General features: G+C 45.0%; 1 protein-coding gene across 1 annotated transcript in view; it reads right to left on the bottom strand.

Annotated features, from left to right (window-relative positions):
* Positions 1-4,067: 4,067 nt before the first annotated feature.
* rpl7l1 (ribosomal protein L7-like 1) overlaps positions 4,068-24,199 on the bottom strand; it is a 72,372-nt gene continuing 52,240 nt past the window's right edge. The window contains exon 7 of the mRNA XM_080200887.1: positions 4,068-4,372. The gene's annotated coding sequence lies outside the window, so the exon portion shown is untranslated. The remainder of the gene's footprint in view (positions 4,373-24,199) is intronic.

Raw genomic sequence — 24,199 nt, 5'->3', positions numbered from 1 at the left:
GTTGAGATCAAAAAGGAGGTGGTATTGGGGTTCTTAAAAAACATTTAAGGGAGACAAGTCCCAGGGCCTGATGGGGTATACCCCAGAATACCGAGAGAGGCAAGGGAGGAAATTGCGGGGGCCTTGAGAGAAATCTTTGTATCCTCACTGGCTACAGGGGAGGTCCCAGACGACTGGATAATAGCCAATGTTGTTCCTTTGTTTAAGAAGGGTAGCAAGAATAATCCGGGTAATTACAGGCTGGTGAGCCTTACATCAGTGGTAGAGAAATTATTGAAGAGGATTCTTTGAGACAGGATTTACTTCCACTTGGAAATAAGTGATGTATTAATGAGAGGCAACATAGTTTTGTGAAGGGAAGGTTGTGCCTCACGAACTTGATTGAGTTTTTCGAAGAAGCGACGAAGATGACGAGGGTAGGGCAGTGGATGTTGTCTACATGGACTTCAGTAAGGTATTTGACAAGGTCCGTCATGGCAGACTGGTGCAGAAAATGAAGTTGCATGGGATCAGGTCAGTTTGCAAGATGGATATAAAACTGGCTCAGTCAAAGATGAGAGGGTAGCAGTGGAAGGATGCATTTCTGAATGGAGGGCTGTGATAAGTGGTGTTCCTCAGGGATCAGTGCTGGGATCTTTGCTGTTTGTATATATATGATTTGGAGGAAAATGTAACTGGTTTGATTTGTAAGTTTGCGGACGACACAAAGGTTAGTAAGCTTGACGTCAGTAGTAGGTAAATTATTGGAAGGAGTACTAAGAGATAGGATCTACAAATACTTGGATAGACAGGGACTTATTAGGGAGAGTCAACATGGCTTAGTGCGTGATAGATAATGTTTAACCAATCTATTAGATTTTTTCGAAGAGGTTACCAGGAAAGTGGATGAAGGGAAGGCAGTGGATGTTGTCTACGTGGACTTCAGTAAGGCCTTTGACAAGGGCCCGCAAGGGAGGTTAATTAGGAAGGTTCAGTTACTAGGTATGCATGGAGAGGTAGTAAATTGGATTAAACATTGGCTCAATGGAAGAACAGAAAGAAATCTCACAACATCAGCTTAAAGTCCAACAAGTTTATTTGCAGCAAACGCCCCAAGCTTTCGGAACACATTGTTCCTTCGTCAGGTGGCTGGGAGTTCCTGACAAAGGAACAACATGTTCTGAAAGCTTGGGGCGTTTGCTACAAATAAACTTGTTGGACTTTAAGCTGGTGTTGTGAGAGTTCTTTCTGTTTTAACCCAGTACAACACCAGCATCTCCACATCAATGGGAGAAGCCAGTGAGTGGTAGTGGAGGATTGCTCCTCTGAGTGGAAGCCTATGACTAGCGGTGTGCCACAGGGATCAGTGCTGGGTCCATTGTTGTTTGTCATCTATATCAACAGTTTGGATGATAATGTGGTAAATTGGATCAGCAAATTTGCTGATGCTATAAAGATTGGAGGTGTAGTGGACAGTGAGAAAGGTTTTCAAAGCTTGCAGAGGGATTTGGACCAGCTAGAAAAATGGGCTGAAAAATGGCAGATGGGAGGTTAATGCAGACAAGTGTGAGGTATTGCACTTTGGAAGGACAAACCAAGACAGAACATACATGTTAAATGTTAGGACACTGAAGAGTGTAGTAGAACAGAGGAATTTGGGAATACAGATACATAATTCCCTAAAAGTGGTAGATAGGGTCATAGAGTGCTTTTGGAACACTAGCCTTTATAAATCAAAGTATTGAGTGTAAGAGTTGAAATGTTATGGTGAGGTTGTATAAGACATTAGTGAGGCTAAATTTTGAGTATAGTGTGCAGTTTTAGTCACCTAATTACAGGAAGGATATTAATAAGGTTAAAGGAAGGTTTACAAGGATGTTGCCGGAACTTGAGAAACTGGAGCGTAGAAGAATGAGGGGAGATTTGATAGAGGTGTATAAAGTTCTGATGGGTATAGATAGACTGAATGCAAGCAGGCTTTTTCCACTGAGGCTAGGGGAGAAAAAAATCTAGAGAACATGGGTTAAGGGTGAAAAGTTTAAAGGGAATATTGGGGGGGGCTTCTTCACACAGAGATTGGTGAGAGTGTGGAATGAGCTGCCAGATGAAGTGGTGAATACGGGCTCACTTTTAACATTTAAGAAAAACTTGGACAGGTACATGGATGAGAGGGGTGTGGAGGGATATTGTCCAGGTCAATGGGACTAGGCAGAAAAATGGTTTGGCACAGCCAAGAAGGGCCAAAGGGCCTGCGTCTGTGCTGTAAGTTTCTATGATGGATTTGCAGATAGCAATCTGGGCCATCAGAGGATACAGCAGGATACAGATCGGTTGGAGACTTGAGTGGAGAGATGGCAGATGGAACTTAATCCAGACAAATGTGAGGTAATGCATTTTGGAAGGTCTAATACAGATAGGGAATGTACAGTAAATGGCAGAACACTTAAGAGTATTGATAGGCAAAGGGATCTGGGTGTACAGATCACTCAAAGTGCAATGCGGGTGGAGAAGGTAGTCAAGAAGGCAAAAGGCATGCTTACCTTCATTTGCCGGGACATTGAGTTTACAAGTTGGCAACTATGTTTCAGCTTTACAGAACCTTAGTTAGGCTGCACATGGAATATAGTGTTCAGTTCTGGTCGCCACACTACCAGGAGAATGCGGAGGCTTTGGAGAGGGTACAGAAAAGATTTACCAGGATGTTGCCTGGTATGGAGAGCATTAGCTATAAGGAGAAGTTAAAGAAACTTTGTTTGTTCTCACTGAAACGATGGAGGTTAAGGGGTGACCTGATAAAAAAGTCTACAAGATTATGAGAGGCATGAACAGAGTGGATAGTCAGAAGCTATTTCCCAAGACTGGAAGAGTCAAGTACTAGGGGGCACAGGTTTAAGATGCAAGGGGCAAGGTTTAAAGGAGATGTATGAGGCAGATTTTTTACACAAAGAAGAGGGTGCCTGGAACTCATTGCCAAGGGAGGTAGTGCAAGTAGATATGGTAGTGATTTTTAAGGGGCATCTTGACAAATACATGAATAAGAGCTGGGCTGAGAGGTGGCAAATGGAGTTTAATGCGGAAAAGTGTGAGGTGATTCACTTTGGTAAGAGTAACAGGAGTGCAGAATATAGGGCTAATGGAAGGACTCTTGGTAGTGTCGACGAGCAGAAAGATCTCGGTGTACATGTGCACAGATCCCTGAAAGTTGGCACCCAGGTTGATAAGGTTGTTAAGAAGGCGTATGATGTGTTAGCTTTTATTGGTAGAGGGATTGAATTTCGGAGCCGTGAGGAGTACTTGGAGTATTGCGTACAGTTCTGGTCGCTGCATTATAAGGAGGATGTGGAGGCATTGGAAAGGGTGCAGAGGAGATTTACCAGGATGTTGCCTGGTATGGTGCGAAGGTCTTATGAAGAAAGGCTGAGGGACTTAAGGTTATTTTCATTAGAAAGAAGGTTAAGAGGTGACCTAATTGAGGCATCCAAGATGATCAGAGGGTTAGATAGGGTGGATAGTGAGACCCTTTTTCCTCGGATGGTGATGGCTAACATGAGGGGACGTAGCTTTAAATTAAGGAGTGGTAATTGTAGGACGGATGTCAGAGGTAAGTTCTTAACTCAGAGGGTAGTAAGGACGTGGAATGCCCTGCCTGCAGCAGTTGTGGACTTGCCAACTTTGAGGGCATTCAAATGGTCAGTGGATAGGCATATGGATAACATTGGAATAGTTTAGGTTAGAGGGTTATTAGATTGGTTCCATTGGTCGGTGCAACATTGAGGGCCGAAGGGCCTGTACTGCGCTGTAATGTTTTAATAGGATGGGAATAGAGGGATATGATCCCCGGAAGGGTAGGGGGTTTTAGTTCAGTTGGCAGCATGGTCAGTGCAGGTTTGGAGGGCTGAAGGGCCTATTCCTGTGCTGTAATTTTCTTTGTTCTTTGTGCAAAACCAAACAATTCCCAGTATCAGTCAATGATAGAGACCCAAGCTATTGTTAACACAATCCATTGTTAAATATTGCTAAAAATCTCAATGTAATTACCAGAACAATTGAGAGTTGGCAACATTCATTTATCAGGAATGAATAAAAGATTTGTTCAAACACATTGATATTTAATAGCATTCAAATCCATTAACAGGTTAGATAAAAATTTCATATAATCAAAATTATAACAGTTCAACAGATTGTAAATTTTTCCAACCCATATAGATGTTCATTTCTCCATCCTAGATACTGGTCACAACAATCACGAACCCTGCCCCAACTCTTCTGCTCTTCTGTTCCAATATTACTGACAAAGTTACATTTCAAAGTTGAAGATAAGTCTATTTGTTGCATTTACTATACATAGTATAGACAAATAAATTCAATGCCAGGTAATTTATTCATATTGGACCTGCGGGGGGAAAAAGAACAAATTGACATAAGAAACAATGTTAGATACAAGAGTAACAAATGGTGCAGCACCTGATATTGATATAAGTATTGATATGACATTGCATAATAGTTACATAAATACACTTTGTTTCAGGAGGTGGTCATATCCCTTAGGAAAGGGTTCTCTGGTTTGGAAAGTGCTCAGGGTTTGGGTGGAGAGAGGAGTGTAACTGCAGCCGAGGCATGTAAGAGGACTGAGGGGGCAGGAATGTTAGCTCTGCAACTGTCCAACAGGTATGAAGTTTTCTCAGCTTGTCTGAATGAGAATGGGGGCTGCAGGATGGACGAGCTGAGTGACCATGGCAACGTGGTGCAGGAAGTCATTCCAGTGGAGAGATCACATGTAGTGATGGAAGGGGACAGTATAGTGAAGGCGATTGCCACTGTTCACTGCAGCATAGAACAAGACGCCAGATGGCTGTTTTTTTTGCCTTGTTCCAGGGTTTGGGACTTCTGCTCCATTCATAGAATCCTATAGTGCAGAAGGAGGCCTTTCGGCCCATCGAGTCTGCACCAACAACAATTCCAACCAGGCCTATTCCCAAAAGCCCAGGCGTTTACCCTAGATAGCCTCCCTGACACTAAGGGCCAATTTAGCATGAATGTGACAGGAAGGGATATAATATACAAACATAAAAAAAACAGCAAATAGGATCAAAGGGGTAAAAGTATAACATTAACAGCTTTTTACTTAAATGCACATAGTATTCAGCACAAAATGGGTGAGTTAACAGCACAATTTGAGATTAATGAGTATAATTTTATGATGTAGAGATGCCGGCATTGGACTGGGGTAAACACAGTACGAAGTCTCACAACACCAGGTTACAGTCCAACCAGTTTATTTGATGGTAATCCCACAAACTTTCGGAAACGGTGTTCCTTCGTCAGGAGTGTGGAAGGTTCCACGCAAACCCGACGAAGGAACACCGTTTCCGAAAGTTTGTGGGATTACTATCAAATAAACTGGTTGGACTCTAACCTGGTGTTATGAGGCTTCTTACTGTATAATTTTATGCACAGAAATGTGGTTACAAGGAGATCAAAGCTGGGAACTAAGTATTGAGGTATGTGACTTTTCCTAAGGACAGCAGGAAGGAAAGGGTGGTGGGATAACTTCTGAGATGGAATAAGGGCTGATGAGCTTTGGGGCAATCTGTTGGTGGAGGCAGAGGATGTTGGTAGGGTGTTAAATGAATATTTCACATCTGTCTTCACCCATAAGAATGAGGAGATAGTAATGAAACACAGGGAGAGAGACTAGGAGACTTGAGAGAAAATTATCATTGGGAGTGACAAGGTATTGACAGGCTTGAAAGTGGACAAACATCCAGGTCCGGATGAATGGTGTTCCATGCTATTGTGGGAGGCAAGGAAGGAAATTGCAGGGGCCCAAATTTTTAATTCCTCTCTGGCCACTAGGGAGGTCATGATGTGGATATGCTGGTGTTGGACTGGGGTAAACACAGTAAAAAGTCTGACGACACCAGGGTTAAGTCCAACCGATTTATTTGATAGTAAACTCACAAGCTTTCGAGGTTAAGCTCTTCTCTGTGCTTTATATGCTCTGTCTGAGGCCAGAACTCTCCATTCACCTGAAGAACAGCTTAACCTCGAAAGCTTGTGAGTTTACTATCAAATAAATCGGTTGGACTTAAACCTGGTGTTGTCAGACTTTTCACTAGGGAGGTGCCAGAAGACTGGAGAACAATTAATGTGATCCCAGTGTTTAAGAAAGGTTGTAAAGACATTGTTCCTTGGGAGCACTGAAGACAGGCAGCGATTTGTAAGAGGAGAGCTTGTGGGTAAGTTAAAGCCAATTTTAAAATTAACTTTGCTAGTTTTTTTTTAAATTTTATACCGGAAACCGGATAGTTTGCAAAGGGACTTAGGTAGTTTTTTTTTCCCTTACCATGAGTTGGACTGGTGAGGAATCCCAATACTCTTCACAGGTAGAGTACCCCACCCTCCCACCTCCTCTAACCTAAGAAAGAGAGAGAGAGAGAGACGGGGGCTCGGCGTGAGAACAGGTAAGTTTGTTTTTGGTCTTTTTTTGTGTGAGCTGGAAAGGCTTTGACTCACAGGGCCTAAGCGAAAAGGGTGAGGCAAGGTAAGTTTATAAGTTTTTATTACTTTTTTCTCTGTATTTCTAAAAAGGGCAAGTATGAGTGTGAGGCCAGTATGTTGTTGCCAATGCAATATGTGGGAAGTCCTGGAGGCTCCTATTCTCCCAGACATCCATATCTGTGCTCGGTATGTGGAGCTGCAGTCCCTAAGGGACCAGGTTAAGGAACTGGAACTGCAGCTCGAGGACCTTCGTCTCATTAGAGAGAATGAGGAGGTAATTGACAGGAGCTACCGGCAAGTGGTCACACCGGGGCAACGGGAAGAAGGCAAGTGGGTGGTTAGGAAGGGGAAAGCTCACGTGTTGGAGAGCACGCCAGTGGATGTCCCTCTTCAAAATAAGTACTCCTGTCTGAGTACTGCTGTAGAGGACAGCTCACCTGGGGGAGGAAGCGGGGCCAGGTCTCTGGAGCTGAGCCTTACCCAGTACTTCAAAAAAGAAAAAGAGCAGCAAGGCAGTGTTAATAGGGGACTCCATAGTGAGGGGATCAGACAGGCGTTTTTGCGGATGCAAACAGGAGTCGCGGATGGTGGTTTGCCTCCCTGGAATGGGATCCGGGATGTCTCTGGATGCTTCCCAGACATCCTGAAAGGGGAGGGTGAGGAGCCGGAGGTTGTGGTTCATATAGGTACCGCTGACATAGGCAGGAAGAGGGAAGGGGTCATGAAAAGGGATTATAGGGAATTAGGTAGACAAGTGAGAAAGAGGAACGCGAAGGTAGTAATCTCAGGATTGCTGCCTGCGCCCCGGGAGAGTGAAAGCAGGAATGGAATGAGGTGGAGGGTGAATGCGTGGCTGAGGGACTGGAGCAGGGGGCAGGGATTCCAGTTCCTGGATCATTGGGACCTCTTTAGGGGCAGGTGTGACCTGTTCAGTAAAGACAGGTGGCACTTGAATCCCAGGGGGACCAATATCTTGGCAGGAAGATTGACTAGGGCTACTGGGGGGGCTTTAAACTAGAAAGGTTGGGGGGAGGGAATAGAGATGAGGAGGCTGAGATCGAGGAGGTTAGCTCCCAGGTAGAGAAGGACTGTAGACAGTATGAGAGGGAGGTTAGACGGGTAATGGAGAAGGGAAGTGCCCAGACTGAGGGTCTGAGGTGTGTCTATTTTAACGCCAGGAGTGTAGTGAATAAAGTAGATGAGCTTAGGGCGTGGATTGCTGCTTGGGAATGTGATGCAGTGGCCATTACAGACTTGGATGTCTCAGGGACAGGACTGGGTTCTTCAGGTGCCAGGATTCAGATGCTTCAGGAAGGACAGGGAGGGGGGGCAAAAGAGGTGGCAGAGTGGCACTGTTGATCAGGGACAGTGCAACAGCTGTACAGAAGGTGGATGCCATGGAGGGACTGTCTACGGAGTCTCTGTGGGTGGAAGGTGGGAACAGCAAAGGGTCGATAACTTTGCTGTGTGTTTTCTATAGGCCGCCCAATAGCGACAGGGAAGTTGAGGTGCAGATAGGGAAACAGATCCTAGAGAGATGTAGTAATAACAGAGTTGTCGTGATGGGAGACTTCAATTTCCCAAACATCGACTGGAATATCCCTAGGATAAGGGGTTTGGATGGGGAGGAGTTTGTTAGGTGTGTTCAGGAGGGTTTCCTGACACAGCAAGTGGATAAGCCTACGAGAGGAGAGGCTGTACTTGACCTGGTGCTGGCTAATGAACCAGGACAGGTGACGGATCTCTCGGTGGGAGAGCATCTCGGGGATGGAGATCATAATTCTATGTCCTTCACGATAGCGTTGGAAAGAGACAGGATCAGGCAGGCTAGGAAGGTGTTTGTCTGGAGTAAGGGGAAATATGATGACATCAGGCAGACAATTGGACGAGTAAACTGGAAGGAGGTGTTCTTGGGGAAAAGTACTGAAGGAAGGTGGAGGATTTTCAAGGAATGTTTGACTGGAGCTCTGCACGACAACGTTCCGATGAGACAAGGAGGTTTTGGTAGCTCGCGGGAGTTGTGGTGCACAAAGGTTGTGGCGAACCTGGTCAGAAAGAAAAGAAAGGTGTATAAAAGATTCAGAGAGCTAGGAGATGTTAAGGATCTAGAGGAGTATAAGGCTTGGAGAAAGGAGCTTAAAAAGGAAATGAGGAGAGCCAGAAGGGGACATAAGAAGGCCTTGGCGGGTAAAATTAAGGAGAATTCCAAGGTGTTCTACAAATATGTGGAAAGTAAAAGGATGAGAAAACATAGAACATAGAACACTACAGCGCAGAACAGGCCCTTCGGCCCACGATGTTGCGCCGACCAGTTAAAAAACAATGACCCTCTAACCTAAACCAATCCCTTTTCGTCCATAAACCTATCCACGGATCTCTTAAACGCCCCCAAACTAGGCGCATTTACAACTGCAGCAGGCAGGGCATTCCAATCCCTCACCACCCTCTGGGTAAAGAACCTACCCCTGACATCCGTCCTATAACCACCCCCCCTTAATTTAAAGCCATGCCCCCTCGTGCAAGCTTTCTCCATCCGAGGAAAAAGGCTATCACTATCCACCCTATCTAAACCTCTAATCATCTTATATGTTTCAATAAGATCCCCTCTTAGCCACCTTCTTTCTAGCGAAAACAACCCCAAATCCCTCAGTCTCTCCTCATAGGACCTGCCCTCTATACCAGGCAACATCCTGGTAAACCTCCTCTGCACCCTCTCCAAAGCCTCCACATCCTTCCTGTAATGTGGGGACCAGAACTGCACACAGTACTCCAAGTGCGGCCGCACCAGAGTAGTGTACAGTTGCAACATGACGCTACGACTCCTAAATTCAATCCCCCTACCAATAAACGCCAAGACACCGTATGCCTTCTTAACAACCTTATCTACTTGATTCCCAACTTTCAGGGATCTATGTACACATACCTGTCCAAGTCTCCCTGCAAACTATGACACCCTTCCTCACAATCTACCACACCTCCGACTTTGGTGTCATACGCAAATTTACTAATCCACCCAACTATACCCTCATCCAGATCATTAATAAAAATTACGAACAGCAGTGGCCCCAAAACAGATCCCTGAGGCACACCACTCATAACCGAACTCCATGACAAATATTTACCATCAACCACCACCCTCTGTCTCCTATCTGCTAGCCAATTCCTGATCCAATTTCCTAGATTACCCTCAATCCCATACATCTGCATTTTCTGCAGAAGCCTACTATGGTGAACCTTATCAAACGCCTTACTAAAATCCATATATACCTTGTCAACTGCCTTACCCCCATCCACCTCTTTGGTCACTTTCTCAAAAAACTCAATAAGGTTAGTAAGGCACGACCTACCCGCTACAAAACCATGCTGACTATCTCCAATCAATTCATTACTCTCCAAATAACTATAAATCCTATCCCTAATAATTTTTTCTAAAACCTTGCCCACAACAGAAGTAAGACTCACCGGTCTATAATTCCCGGGGAAGTCTCTGTTCCCCTTCTTAAACAATGGGACAACATTCGCTATCCTCCAATCTTCTGGTACTATACCAGAGACCAACGACGACCTGAAGATCAGAGCCAGAGGCTCTGCAATCGCCTCTCTTGCCTCCCAGAGAATCCTAGGGTAAATCCCATCCGGACCAGGGGACTTATCTATTTTCAAACCCTCAAGAATATCCAGCACATCCCCCTTATCGACTGCAATACTGTCTATTTTACACCCCTGCAACCCAGTGTCCTCCTCAGCTATATTCATGTCCCCCTGCGTGAACACCGAAGAGAAATATTGGTTCACTGCCTCTCCAATCTCTTCCGGTTCCACACACAACTTCCCTCTGCTATCTGTAACTGTAAAGAAGGGATAGGACCTATAAAAGCTGAAGGGGGAAAAGTCTGTGCGGAACTGGAAGAAATGGCAGAGGTGCTTAATGAGTACTTTGCCTCGGCATTCACGGTGGAAAGTGATCTGGGAGGTTGTACTACAGGTTTGCGGCAGACTGAAAAGATTGAGTATGTGGATATTAAGAAAGAGGATGTGTTGGAGCTTTTAAATTCTATCAAGATAGATAAGTCGCCGGGACCAGATGGGATGAACCCCAGGTTACTGTGGGAGGTGAGGGAAGTGACTGCAGAGCCCCTGGCGATGATCTTTGCATCGTCGATGGAGACGGGAGAGGTTCCAGAGGATTGGAGGATTGCGGATGTGGTTCCTATTTTCAAGAAAGGGAACAGGGATAGCCTGGGAAATTACCGGCTGGTGAGTCTGACCTCAGTGGTTGGTAAGTTGATGGAGAGGATTCTGAGGGACAAGACTTATGAGCATTTAGAGAAGTTTAGAATGATCAGGAATAGTCAGCATGGCTTTGTCAAGGGCAGGTCGTGCCTTACGAGCCTAGTTGAGTTCTTTGAAAATGTGACCGAACACATTGATGAAGGAAGAGCGGTGGATGTGGTTTACATGGACTTCAGCAAGGCGTTTGATAAGGTCCCCCATGCAAGACTTCTTGAGAAAGTGAGAGGGCATGGGATCCAAGGGGCTTTGGCCTTGTGGATCCAGAACTGGCTTGCCTGCAGAAGGCAGAGAGGAGTTGTGGATGGGTCTTTTTCTGCATGGAGGTCGGTCACCAGTGGAGTGCCCCAGGGATCTGTTCAAGGACCCTTGCTGTTTGTCATTTTCATAAATGACCTAGATGAAGAAGTGGAGGGATGGGTTAGTAAGTTCGCCGACGATACGAAGGTTGGTGGTGTTGTGGATAATCTGGAGGGATGTCAGAAGTTGCAGCGTGACATAGATAGGATGCAAGACTGTGCGGAGAAGTGGCAGATGGACTTCAACGCGGATAAATGTGTAGTGGTCCATTTTGGCAGGACCAACGGGATGCAGGAGTACAATATCAAGGGTAGGAGTCTTAGCTGGGTTGAAGAGCAGAAGGATCTTGGGGTCCGGGTCCATAGGACTCTTAAATCAGCCTCGCAGGTGGAGGATGTGGTCAAGAAGGCGTATGGTGTACTGGCCTTCATTAATCGAGGCACTGAGTTTAGGAATTGGGAGGTAATGCTGCAACCTTATAATACCCTTGTCAGACCCCACTTGGAGTACTGTGCGCAGTTCTGGTCCCCTCACTACAGGAAGAATGTGGAAGCTATTGAGAGGGTGCAGAGGAGATTTACAAGGATGTTGCCTGGATTGGGAGGCATGCCTTATGAAGATAGGTTGAGGGAGCTAGGTCTCTTCTCCCTGGAGAGACAAAGGTTGAGAGGCGACCTGATAGAGGTTTATAAAATGTTGAGAGGAATAGATAGGGTGGATTCTCGGAGGCTATTTCCCAGGGCTGAAATGGTTGCTACGAGAGGACACAGGTTTAAGGTGCTGGGAAGCAAGTACAGAGGAGATGTTAGGGCTAAGTTTTTCATTCAGAAGGTGATGAGTGAGTGGAATCGGCTGCCATTGGTGGTGGTAGAGGTGAACTCGCTGGGGTCTTTTAAAAGACTTCTGGATGAGTATATGGGATCTAATGGCATTGGGAGTTACAGATAGTTCTATGGCTTGGTAGGTATAGATGTGATCGGCGCAACTTGTGAAGCAAAGGGCCTGTTTGTGCTGTAATGTTCTATGTTAAAGGCAAGCCAGGAAACTATAGACCAGTGAGTCTCATGTATGTGCTTGGGGAACTACTGGAGATGATTCCAAAGGAGAGAATCTATTTCTGTTTGGAGAGGCAACATTTGATCAGGGATAGTCAGCATGATTTTGTCAGAGGGAGGTCATGCCTAACAAATTTGATTGAGTCTTTTGAGGATGTAACCAAATAGATGAGGGCAGTGCAGTTGATGTAGTTTACATGTATTTCTGCAAAGTCTTTGATAATAAGTCTCCCATGTGGGATTTTAAGAAGGCTAATGCACATAGGATACAGGGTGATCTGACAAGATGGATTCATAATTGTCTCCTACCGCACAACCAGAGGGTGGTAACAGACAGCTGCTTTCGTGACTGGAGGTCAGTGACCAGTGGTGTACTACAAAGATCCATGTTGGGCCCCCTATTGTTCGTCATTTATATAAATAACATAGATGACTAGGTGGGGGGTAGGATCAGTAAGTTTGCCGATGGCACAAAGATTGGCTGGGTGGTTATCAGTGAGGTTGAGTGTCTTGGATCAGAGGGAGATATAGACGAGATGGTCAAATGGGTGGATAAGTGGCAGATGGAATTTAACCCTGAAAAGTGTGAGGTGATGTACTTTGGAAAGAATAATTTGACAAGGAAGTATACTATACTACGCTGGGAAGTTCCAAAGAACAAAGAGACCCTTGGCGTGTTTGTCAATAGATCTCTGAAGGCGGACAGGCAGGTAAATACAGTGGTGAAAAAGGCATATGGCACACTCGCCTTTAGCAATCAGGGCAGAGACTACTAATGATGTAGAGATGGTGGCCTTGGACTGGGCTAAACACAGCAAGAAGTCTCACAACATCAGGTTAAAGTCTATCAGGTCTATTTGGTAGCACAAGCCACTAGCTGTCGGAGCGCTACCCTTTCATCAGGTGAGTGGGAGCTCTGTTCACAAACGGGGCATATAAACACACAACCTCAGTTTACAAAATAATGGTTGGAATGCGAGTCTTTACAGATAAGAACATAAGAAATAGGAGCAGGAGTAGGCCATCTAGCCCTTTGAGCCTGCCCCGCCATTCAATAAGATCATGGCTGATCTGAAGATAATCAAGTCTTAAAGGTACAGACAAAATGAGTGGAGAGAACAGTAAGCACCGGTTAAAGATAGGTGTATTGTCTCCAGCCAGGTCAGTCAGTGAGATTTTGCAAACCCAGGCAAGTCTTGGGAGCTGCTCCGAAAGCTAGTGGCTTGTACTAGCAAATAAACCTGTTGGACTTGTGCTACCAACCAGACTTTAACCTGGTGTTGTGAGACTTCTTACATAGATTACTAAAGCAGAGAGGTCATGATGGAGTTGTTTAGAATTTGGTGAGGCCACAGCTGGAGCAGTGTGTGTAGTTCTGATCGTCACATTGTAGGAAGGCCGTAAAACACTGGAGGGGATGCAGAGGAGATTCACTGGGAAGCTGCCTGGGATGGAACATTTAGGTTATGAAGAAAGGTTGGATAGGCTTGGGTTGTTTTTGTTGGATCAGAGAAGACTGAGAGGCGACTTGATTGAGGTGTTCAAAATTATGAAGGGAATGGACAGGATGGATAGGGAGCAGCCGTTTCCCTTAGTCAAAGGGTCAGTTACGAGGGGACACAAGTTAAAAGTGAGGGGTGGGAGGTTTAGGGGGCATTTGAGGAAAAACATTTTTACTCAGGGGATGGTGACGGTCTGGAATGCAGTGCTTCGGAGGGAGGTGGAGGCAGGATGCCTCACATCCTATTAAAAAGTACCTGGATGAGTACTTGGCATGCCATAACATTCAAGGCTATGGAATCAGATAGGCAAGTCAGATAGGCAAACTAAATGGACCGAAGGGCCTCTTCTGCACTGTAGTATTCTGTGATTCTGAGCCGAACAGCCTTTTCTGCGCTCTATGCCGAAGTACAACAGCAAAAAATGATCTTGGATTGGAAGATGTAGAATCCATATCGGCAGAGATAAGAAACAACAAGAGAAAGAAGACATTGGTGGGATTGGTCTATTGGCTTCCTAGCAATAGCTATATTGTAGGGCGGAGAATAAATCAGGAGATAAATGACTAATCTTCACATGGACTGGGAAAATCAAATTGACAGAGGAAGAATTCCTTAAGTCTATTCAGGCCAGTTTCCTTGAACAATATGCTGTGGATCAAACCAGGGATCAGGCTACATTGGATCTGGTCATGTGTAACAATGATGTGGGTATGCCGGCGTTGGACTGGCGTAAACACAGTAAAAAGTCTGACAACACCAGGTTTTAGTCCAACCTATTTATTTGATAATATACTCACAAGCTTTCGAGGGGACTGCCTCTTCGTCAGGTGAATGGAGAGTTCTGGCCTCAGACAGAGCATATAAAGCACAGACAGTTTAGAGATTACTGATTAAAATGCGAATCCTTACACCTAACCTGCTGTTCAAGACCTGAAGTGGCTGATAATGTGAGTGGAAGGAGCACTGATCACAGTTTAAAGAGATGTGTATTGTCTCCAGACAGTACAGTAAGTGAGGTTTTGCAAACCCAGGCAAGTCACGGGGGTTACAGATAGTGCGACATGAAACCAAGATCCCTGTTGAGACCGTCCTCATGTGTGCGGAACTTGGCTATCAGTCTCTGTTCAGCGACTCTGCGCTGTCGTGTGTCGTGAAGGCCGCCTTGGAGAATGCTTACCCGAAGGTCAGAGGCTGAATGCCTCTGACCTTCCGGAGCAGTTGAACCAGGGACACTCCTCGTCACAATGGATGTCTCAGCGCTCTACACCAACATCCCCCACAACGATGGCATTGCTGCGACTGCCTCAGTACTCAATGCTGACAACTGCCAGTTTCCAGATGCAATTTTACAACTCATCCGCTTTATCCTGGACCACAATGTCTTCACCTTCAACAACCAGTTTTTCATCCAGACACATGGAACAGCCATGGGGACCAAATTTGCACCTCAATATGCCAACATCTTCATGCACAGGTTCGAACAAGACTTCTTCACTGCACAGAATCTTCAACCGATGCTGTACACTAGATACATCGATGACATTTTCTTCCTTTGGCCTCATGGTGAACAATCACTGAAACAACTATATGATGATATCAACAAATTCCACCCCACCATCAGACTCACCACGGACTATTCCCCAGAATCAGTTGCATTCTTGGACACACGCATCTCCATTAAGGACGGTCACCTCAGCACCTCACTGTACCGCAAGCCCACAGACAATCTCACAATGCTCCACTTCTCCAGTTTCCACCCTAAACATGTTAAAGAAGCTATTCCCTATGGACAAGCCCTCCGTATACACAGGATTTGCTCAGATGAGGAAGATCGTGACAGACACCTCCAGACCCTGAAAGATGCCCTCGTAAGAACAGGATATGGTGCTCGACTCATAGATCGGCAGTTCCGATGCGCCACAGCGAAAAACCGCACCGATCTCCTCAGAAGGCAAACACAGGACACAGTGGACAGAGTACCCTTCGTCGTCCAGTACTTCCCCGGAGCGGAGAAGCTACGACATCTTCTCCGGAGTCTTCAACATATCATTGATGAAGACGAACATCTCGCCAGGGCTATCCCCACACCCCCACTTCTTGCTTTCAGACAACCACACAACCTCAAACAGACCATTGTTCGCAGCAAACTACCCAGCCTTCAGGAGAAGTGACCACAATACCACACAACCCTGTCACAGCAACCTCTGCAAGACATGCCGGATCATCGACACGGATACCATCATCACACGTGAGAATACCATCCACCAGGTACATGGTAAATACTCTTGCAACTCGGCCAACATTGTCTACCTGATACGTTGCAAGAAAGGATGTCCCGAAGCATGGTACATTGGGGAGACCATGCAGACGCTACGACAACGGATGAATGAACATCGCTCGACAGTCACCAGGCAAGACTGTTCCCTTCCTGTTGGCGAACACTTCAGTGGTCACGGGCATTCAGCCTCTGACCTTCGGGTAAGCATTCTCCAAGGCGGCCTTCACGACACACAACAGCGCAGAGTCGCTGAACAGAGACTGATAGCCAAGTTCCGCACACATGAGGACGGTCTCAACAGGGATCTTGGGTTCATGTCGCACTATCTGTAACCCCCGTGACTTGCCTGGGTTTGCAAAACCTCACTTACTGTACTGTCTGGAGACAATACACATCTCTTTAAACTGTGATCAGTGCTCCTTCCACTCACATTATCAGCCACTTCAGGTCTTGAACAGCAGGTTAGGTGTAAGGATTCGCATTTTAATCAGTAATCTCTAAACTGTCTGTGCTTTATATGCTCTGTCTGAGGCCAGAACTCTCCATTCACCTGACGAAGAGGCAGTCCCCTCGAAAGCTTGTGAGTATATTATCAAATAAATAGGTTGGACTAAAACCTGGTGTTGTCAGACTTTTTACCATGTGTAGCAAGGCAGGCTTAATAAACAATCTCAAGAGTAAAAGATTCCCTAAGAAATAGTGACCATAACCTAACATGGTAGAATTTAGCACCGGGTTTGAGAATGAGAAACGTTGGTCAGAGACCACTGTGTTAAACTTAAATAAGGTTAATTACAAAGGAAAGAGGACAGTTAGCTCAAGTGGACTAGAAATGGAGTTTAGCAGAAAAGACAGTTGATCAGCAATGGCAGATGTTTATGAAAATAGTTCATGACTCACAACAAAGATATATCCCAGTGAGGAAGAAAAAAAGTCTAGGAAGGAGCTAAATCAATCATAATTAACCACACAACACCAGGTTAAAGTCCAACAGGTTTATTTGGAGGCACGAGCTTTTGGAGCACTGCTCCTTTATCAGGTGAAGCAGCAGCGCTCCAAAAGCTGTTGGACTTTAACCTGATGTTGTGAGACTTCTTACTGTGCCACCCCAGTCCAGTGCCAGCATCGCTACATCAGTTGACCACATAAGTTAAGGATAGTATGAAACTGAAAGAAAAAACATCCAATGTAACAAATATTAGAGTGATAAGCCAGAGGATTGGAACATTTTATAAACCAACAAAAGATAACAAAAAAAAAGTAAAGGGAAAGAAGATAAACTATGAGGGAAACTAACAAGTAATATAAAATCAGACAGTAAGAGTTTCTTTAAATATATAAAAAGGAAGAGAGATATCAAGGTGAACATAAGCCCCTTAGACAATGAAACTGGAGAAATAATAATGAGGAACCTGAAAATGGCAAAGGAATTAAATAGATACTTTACGTGGTCTTAACAGTAGAAGACACTAATAACATTCCAAAAACATTAAATAATCAAGGGACTAAAGGGTAGGAAGGAGGGAGAAAATAAATATAATAATTACTACCGGAGAAAAAGTGGTAGGGAATCTACTGGGTCTTAAAGTCTGTTAAAAAACCTTGGACCCGACGGGTTGCATCTTAGGATATTAAAAGAAGTAGCTACTGAAATAATGGATGCAATGGTAGGAATATACCAAGGGTCCTTAAATTCTGGGAAAGTCCCAGAGGATTGTAAAACTCTTAAAAAGGGAGGGAGACAAACACACGCAACTATAAGTCAGTTAACTTAACGTCTGTCATTGGGAAAATTGGGGATGAGTGCATTATAAAGGACATAATAGCACAGCATTCAGAAACACATAATGCAATCAAGCAGAGTCAGCATGGCTTCACGAAGGAGAAATCATGCCTCATAAATTAATTAGAATTCTTTGAAGTGGCAGCAAGCAGCACAGAGAATAGATACAGGGAACCAGATGTAATACACTTAGAACAAAGAACAAAGAAAATTACAGCAGAGGAATAGACCCTTTGGCCTTTCAAGCTTGCACCGACCACGCTGCCCAACTGAACTAAAACCCCTCCCGTTCTGCGGGAACAATATCCTTCTATTCCCATCCAATTCATGTATTTGTCAAGACGCCCCTTAAAAGTCACTATTGTATCTGTTTCCTCTACCTCCCCCAGCAGCGAGCTCCAGGCACCCACCACTCTCTGTAAAAAACTTGCCTCGCACCTTAAACCTGTGCCCCCTAATAACTGACTCTTCCACCCTGGGAAAAAGCTTCTGACTATCCACTCTGTCCATGTACCTCAATCTTGTAGACTTTTATCAGGTCGCCCCTCAACCTCTGTCTTTCCAGTGAGAACAAATCAAGTTCCTCTAACCTCTCCTCATAGCTAATGCCCTCCATACCAGGCAACATCCTGGTAAATTTTTTTCTGTACCCTCTCCAAAGCCTCCATGTCTTTCTGGTAATGTGGCAAGCAGAATTGAACACTATTTTCCAAGTGTGGCCTAACTATGGTTCTATAAAGCTGCAACATGGCTTGCCAATTTTTAAACTCAATGCCCTGGCTGATGAAGGCAAGCATGCCATATGGCTTCTTGACTAACGTCTCCACAGGTAGTCAAGAAGGCATTTTCAGTGACCTGTGTATCTGTACACTCAGATCCCTCTGCCTATCAGTACTGTTAAGGGTTCTGCCATTTAATGTATATTTCCTACATGTATTAGACCTTCCAAAATGCATTACCTCACCTTTGTTCGAATTAAACTCTACCTGCCGCCTCTCCAACGATCTATATCCTGTTGTACCCTCTGATGGTCCTCATCAGTATCCGCAAATCCACCAACGTTTGTGTCATCCGCTAACTTACAAATCAAACCAGTTACATTTTCCTCCAAATCATTTATGTATGTTATAAACAGCAAAGATCCCAGCACTGATTCCTGAGGAACGCTACTAGTCACAGCGCTCCACTCAAAAATGCATCCTTCCACTGCTACCCTCAACCTTCTATGACCGAGCCAGTTCTGTATCCACTTTGCCAGCTCACCCAATCCCATGCGACTTCACCTTCTGCACCAATCTGCCAGACTGAGGAAGCATGTCAAAGGCCTTACTGAAGTCCATGTAGACAACATCCACTGTCCCACCCTCATCAATCAATCTTATTCATTTCCTTGAAAAACTTGATCATGTGCCTATCCAATAACCGCTTGAAAGTTCCTAAAGTGTCTGACTCCATTATCTCAGCAGGCAGTGCATTCCACACCCCAACCACTCTCTACCTCAGACATCCCTCCTATATCTCCCAACATGAATCTTATAGTTATGCCCCCTAGTAACAGCTACATCCACCCGAAATAGTCTCTGAACACCCACTCTATCTATCCCCCTCATCATCTTATAAACCTCTATTAAGTTGCCGCTCATCCTCCTCCACTCTAAAGAGAACAGCCCCAGCTCCCTCAACCTTTCCTCATAAGATCTACCCTCCAAACCAGGCAGCATGCTGGTAAATCTCCTCTGCACTCTTTCCAGTGCTTCCACATCCTTCTTATGGTGAGGTGACCAGGACTGCACACAATACTCCAAATGTAGTCTCACCATAGTTGCAGCATAACCCCACGACTCTTAAACTCAAACCCCCTGTTAATAAACGCAAACACATTATAAGCCTTCTTCATGGCTCTATCCACTTGAGTGGCAACCTTCAGAGATCTGTGGATATGAACTCCAAGATTTCTCTGTTCCTCCACATTCCTCAGAACCCTGCCACTGACCCTGTATTCAAGTTTGTCCTACCAAAATGAATCACTTTGCACTTATCAGGGTTAAACTCCATCTGTCACTTTTTAGCCCAGCTCTGCATCCTATCAATGTCTCTTTGCAGCCTGCAAGAGCCCCCCACCTCATCCACTACTCCACCAAACTTGGTGTCATCAGCAAATTTACTAACCCACCCTTCAGCCTCCTCTTCCAAGTCATTGATAAAAATTACAAATAGCAGAGGACCCAGCACTGATCCCTATGGTACACCACTGATAACTGGCCTCCAGTCGGAAAATTTTCCCTCCACCACCACTCTGTCTTCTACGAGATAGTCAGTTACTTATCCAATCGGCCACATTTCCTTCTATCCCACACCTCCTTACTTTCTTCATGAGCCTATTATGAGGAACCTTATCAAACGACTTACTAAAATCCATGTATACAACATCAACTGCTCTACCTTTGTCTACACACTTAGTTACCTCCTCAAAGAATTCAATCAAGTTTGTGAGCCAAGACTTACCCCTCACAAAACTGTGCTGGCTATCCTGGATTAAGCTGCATCTTTCCAAATGGTCATAAATCCTATCCCTCAGGACCCTTTCCATTAACTTACCGACCACCAAAGTAAGACTAACTGGCCTATAATTACCAGGGTCATTCCTATTTCCTTTCTTGAAGAGGAACAACATTCGTCACTCTCCAGTCCTCTGGCACAATCCCTGTGGACAGTTACGACCCAAAGATCAAAGCTAAAAGCTCCACAATCTCATCTGTTGCCTCCCAAAGTATCCCAGGATGTATTCGATCTGGTCCAGGGGACTTATCGATCCTCAGGTTTTTCAAAATTGCTAATACATCTTCCCTTAGAACATCTACCTCCTCCATCCTATCAGCCTGTATCACACTCTCATCTTCAAAAACATGGCCTCTCTCCTTAGTGAACACTGAAGAAAAGTATTCATTCAATGCCTCACCTATCTCTTCTGACTCCATGCACAAGTTCCCACAACTATTCTTGACTGGCCCTAACCTCACACTGACCATTCTTTTATTTCTCACATAAGAATAAAATCCTTGGGGTTTTCCTTTATCCAACCCACCAAGGACTTCTCATGCCCCCTCCTAGCTCTATTTAGGCTAAAAATAGTCAGCAATTAGAAGACTGGGAAAGATTAAAAAAAACAACAAAGAGTGACTAAGAAAGCGATAAAGAAAGGAAAGATGAGTGTGAAGCTAAACTAGCTCTAAATATAAAAAATGATCGTACAAGTTTTTACAAATATATAAAAAGGAGACTGGCGAGGGTGAATGTTGGACCCTTGGACGACGAGAAGGGGGATTTAGCGGTGGGTAACAAGGAAATGGCTGAGGCTTTAAATAAGTTTTCTGTGTCGGTCTTCACAGGGGAGGGCACAAATAGCTTGGCGAATATTGAAGATAGAAAAATGGTAGGAGATGAGGTCCTTAATGCAATTACTGTCACTAGAGAGGTAGTGCCTGATAGACTAACGGGACTGAAGGTAGACAAGTCCCCGGGACCGGTTGGAATGCATCCCAGGGTTCTGAAAGAAATGGTAGAGGTGATAGCGGATGCCTTAGTAATTATTTATCAAAATTCGCTGGACTCTGGGGAAGTGCCAGAAGATTGGAAAACGGCTAATGTTACGCTGCTGTTTAAAAAGGGTAGCAGACAAAAGGCAGGGAATTATAGGCCAGTTAGCTTAATGTCCGTAGCTGGTAAAATGCTAGAATCTATCATCAAAGAAGAAATAGCACGACACCTAGAACAGTTTGATCAAGCAGACGCAGCATGGATTCGTGAAGGGGAAGTCGTGTTTAACGAATTTATTGGATTTCTATGAGGATGTGACTAGTGCGGTAGACAGAGGGGGACCGGTGGATGTGGTGTTTTTAGATTTCCAGAAGGCGTTTGATAAGGTGCCTCACAAAAGGTTGCTGCAAAAAGTTAGGGTGCACGGAGTTGGGGGTAAGGTGTTAGCGCGGATTAAGGATTGACTGTCTAACAGGAAGCAGAGAGTTGGAATCAATGGGTGCTTTTCTGGTTGGCAGTTGGTGACTAGTGGAGTGCTGCAGGGATCGGTGCTGGGGCCTCAACTGTTTACCATTTACATAGACGATCTGGAGGAGGGGGCTGAGTGTAGGGTAACAAAACTTGCTGATGACACGAAGATGACTGGAAAAGCAAATTGCGTGGAAAGTGCGGAAAGTCTGCAGAGAGATCTGGATAGGCTCAATAAGTGGGCGAGTGGAGTATAATGTTAGCAAATGTGAGGTTATCCACTTTGGTAGAAATAATAGTAGGAGGGATTATTATTTAAAGGGTGAAAAGCTGCAGCATGCTACAGTGCAGAGGGACCTGGGGGTCCTTGTGTACGAATCGCAAAAACCCAGTCTGCAGGTGCAGCAGGTGATCAAAAAAGCGAATAGAATGTTGGCCTTTATAGCGAGGGGGATAGAATATAAAAGCAAGGAGGTCTTGCTGCAACTGTACGGGGCAGTGGTGAGGCTGCAGCTGGAGTACTGTGTGTAGTTTTGGTCCCCGCATTTGAGAAAGGATATATTGGCCTTGGAGGGAGTACAGAGAAGGTTCACCAGGCTGATACCGGAGATGAGGGGGTTAGCTTATGAAGAGAGATTGAATAGACTGGGCCTGTACTCGTTAAGAGTTTAGAAGGCTGAGGGGGGATCTTATAGAGACTTACAAGATAATGAAGGGGCTAGATAGGGTAGAGGTAGTGAGATTCTTCCTGCTTAGAAAGGATAGCAGAACCTCAAAAGAAGGGCACAGCCTCAAAATAAGGAGGGGGGGTGCAGTTTAGAACGGAGTTGAGGAGGAACTTCTTCACTCAAAGGGTGGTGAATCTCTGTCCATTGAAGTGGTGGAGGCTACCTCGCTGAATATACTTAAGTCACGGGTAGATAGATTTCTGATAGACAAGGGAATTAAGGATTATGGGGAGAAAGTGGAACTGATCCACTTCAGATCAGCCATGATCTTATTAAATAGTGAGGCAGGCTCGAAGGGCTAGATGGCCTACTCCTGCTCCTATATTTTATGTTCTTATGTTCTCTCCTAAGCTCTTTTTTTAACTCATTCCTAGCTACCTTGTAACCCTCAAGCGACCCAACTCGATCTTGTTTTCTCATCCTTACATATGCTTTCTTTTTCCTCTTGACAAGACATTCAACCTCCTTTGTGAACCATGGTTCCCTCACTCGGCCATTTCCTCCCTACCTGACAGGGACATACCTATCAAGGACATGCATGTCCTTTATATATGTATAAAAAACCTTGGGATTTTCCTTAATCCTGCTGGCCAATGATTTTTTGAGACCCCTTTTAGCCCTCCTTACTCCTTGCTTAAGTTTATTTCTACTTTTCTTGTATACCACAGTTGCTTTGTGTGTGCCCAGCATCCTAGCCTTGACAAATGCTTCCTTTTTCTCTTTGACCAGGCTCACAATATCTCTTGTTATCCAAGGTTCCCAAAACTTGCCACACTTATCCTGCATCCTTACAGGAACACACCAGTACTGAATCTCTATCAACTTACACTTGAAAGCTTCCCACATGCCAGATGTTGATTTACCCTCAGACACCTGCCCCAATCTACAATCTTCAGTTCCTGTCTAATATTGTTGTAATTAGCCTTCCCCTATTTTAACACCTTAACTTAAGACTATACTTTTCTTTATCCATCAGTACCTTAAAGCTTATTGAACTGTGGTCACTATTCCCAAGCTGCTCCCCTACTGAAATGTGGACCACCTGACCGGGCTCATTCCCCAATACCAGGTCCCATATGGCCCCTTCCCAAGTTGGACTACCTACATACTGTTTCAAGAAAACCTTCTGGATGCTCCTTACAAACTCTGCCTCGTCCACACTCCTAGCACTGTCAGTCCCAGTCAATATAGGGGAAGTTAAAATCTTCCACCACAACAACCCTGTTACGTTTGCCAAAATCTGCCTACATATAAGAACATAAGAAATAGGAGCAGGAGTAGGCCATCTAGCCCTTCGAGCCTGCCCCGCCATTCAATAAGATCATGGCTGATCTGTCGTGGCTCAGTTCCACATCCCTGCCCTCTCCCCATAACCCTTAATCCCCTCGCTTATCAAAAACCCATCAACCCGCGTCTTAAAAATATTTAGCGAGGCAGCCTCCACCACCACAACGGGCAGAGAATTCCAGAGATTCACCACCCTTTGAGTGAAGAAGTTCCTCCTCAACTCCGTTCTAATCCGCCCCCCCTTTATCTTGAGGCTGTGCCCCCTAGTCCTACTGTCCTTTCTGAGCGGGAAGAGTCTCTCCACCTCTATCCTATCCATCCTATTCATCATCTTATATGTCTCAATGAGATCTCCCCTCATTCTTCTAAACTCTAACCAGTACAAGCCTAGTTTATTCAGCCTCTCCTCATAGCTCAACCCCCTCAACTCCAGCATCAGCCTAGTAAACCTCCTCTGCACTCTCTCCAAGGCCAAAATATCCTTGTGTAAG

This window comes from Carcharhinus amblyrhynchos, chromosome 12, assembly GCF_965287045.1.
Source record: "Carcharhinus amblyrhynchos chromosome 12, sCarAmb.v2.hapA, whole genome shotgun sequence".
NCBI lineage: Eukaryota > Metazoa > Chordata > Chondrichthyes > Carcharhiniformes > Carcharhinidae > Carcharhinus > Carcharhinus amblyrhynchos.
The sequence above is the reverse complement of the archived record's forward strand: the minus strand, read 5'-3'. Positions and strand labels throughout refer to the sequence as shown.